Below are 2,208 nucleotides of genomic sequence, written 5' to 3'. Positions count from 1 at the left end.
GCTGCAGAACCCGGTGCCAAGCAGCGGGCACGGTGCTGGCTGGCTGGCGCGCCACGTCGCTGCAATGCACGCGGCCAAAGAACACACCGAGCGGAAAGCTGAGAACCGATACGAGCCGGGGGTCGCCAGTAAAATTAAGAAGGGAAGATATGACACCACAAAAATATGGGGTGAACAACAGGGGCCAGTCGAACTGTTGTGGAAATATATACCAACTGCCTTTTTTTTTATTATTTAGCCTACTAGTTTCAACAACATTCCATCACAACTACTGACAGCCTTGGGAGAGCCAGGCCTAACAAAACCCTACCATCTAGTAAGCAAGATGTATGAGGCGAAATAGCCTCAGACTTCAAAAGAATGTAATAATTCCAATCCCAAAGAAAACAGGTGTTGACAGATGTGAAAATTACCGAACTATCACGCTAATAAGCCACGGCTGCAAAATACTAATACGAATTCATTACAGACGAATGGAAAAACTGGTAGAAGCCGACCTCGGCAAAGATCAGTTTAGATTCCGTAGAGATGTTGGAACACGTGAAGCAATACTGACCCTACGACTTATCTTAGAAAATAGATTAAGGAAAGGCAAACCTACGTTTCTAGCATTTGTAGACTTAGGGAAAGCTTTTGACAAGGTTGACTTTCAAATTCTGAAGGTGGCAGGGGTGAAATACAGGGAGCGAAAGGCTATTTACAATTTGTACAGAAAGCAGATGGCAGTTAGAAGACTCGAGGGGCATGAAAGGGAAGCAGTGGTTGGGAAGGGAGTGAGACAGTGTTGTAGCCTCTCCCCGATGCTATTCAATCTATATATTGAGCAAGCAGTAAAGGAAACAAAAGAAAAGTTCGGAGTAGGTATTAAAATCCATGGAGAAGAAATAAAAACTTTGAGGTTCGCCGATGACATTATAATACCGTCAGAGACAGCAAAGGACCTGGAAGAGCAGTTGAACGGAATGGACAGTGTCTTGAAAGGAGGATATAAGATGAACACTAACAAAAGCAAAACGAGGGTAATGGAATGTAGTCGAATTAAGTCGGGTGATGCTGCGGGAATTAGATTAGAAAATGAGACACTTAAAATAGTAAAGGACTTTTGCTATTTGGGGAGCAAAATAACTAATGATGGTCGAAGAAGAGAGGATACAAAATGTTGACTGGCAGTGGCAAGGAAAGCGTTTCTGAGGAAGAGAAATTTGTTAACATCGAGTATAGATTTAAGTGTCAGGAAGTGGTTTCCGAAAGTATTTGTATGGTGTGTAGCCATGTATGGAAGTGAAACGTGGACGATAAATAGATTAGACAAGAAGAGAATAGAAGCTTTCAAAATGTGGTGCTACAGAAGAATGCTGAAGATTAGATGGGTAGATCACATAACTAATGAGGAGGTATTGAATAGAATTGGAGAGAAGAGAAATTTGTGGTACAACTTGACTAGGAGAAGGGATCGGTTGGTGAGGCATATTCTGAGGCATAGAGGCATCACCAATTTAGTATTGGAGGGCAGCGTGGAGGGTAAAAATCGTAGAGGGAGACGAAGAGGTGAATACACTAAACAGATTCAGAAGGATGTAGGTTGCAGTAGGTACTGGGAGATGAAGAAGCTTGCACACGATAGAGTAGCATGGAGAGGTGCATCAAACCAGTCTCAAGACTGAAGACCACAAAAACAACAACTAGTTTCAACGCCTCAGTGCCGTCGTCTTCAGGCCACAATACATGGAACGTCCAGAGTATTCCAGTCGTATGTGTACGTAATACAGGAACCACAGTACTAACTGGATCCCGTAGAAGTCTTTAGAATTGTGTGTTTAATCTCAGCACGTGTAAGAGAAATAGTGAGTTGCTGTTACATGGGCGGAGAGCACACACTGTTCGAAAGAGTTCTGTGAAATCCGGTTACCACAGTAGTTGCCATATTACGTATACATACAATTGGAATACTCCAGACGTTCCATGTATCATGACGTGAAGAAGACGATACTGAGACGTTGAAACTAGTAGCCTAAATAAAGTTATCAAAAATAACTTCTGATGATATATATTGGGTTATGCAGCTTCCCCTGCCGTTGTCGTTTTATGCAATCCTCAGTGCCATGACGTATTACAGTTCGGTAATTTTCACGCCTGTCAGCAATTGCTTTTTTCCGGAATTGAGATTATTATACTCTTATTGAAGTCTGAGTGTATTTGACATGTCTA

This window comes from Schistocerca piceifrons, chromosome 8 (genome assembly GCF_021461385.2).
Source record: "Schistocerca piceifrons isolate TAMUIC-IGC-003096 chromosome 8, iqSchPice1.1, whole genome shotgun sequence".
NCBI lineage: Eukaryota > Metazoa > Arthropoda > Insecta > Orthoptera > Acrididae > Schistocerca > Schistocerca piceifrons.
The sequence above is the reverse complement of the archived record's forward strand: the minus strand, read 5'-3'. Positions refer to the sequence as shown.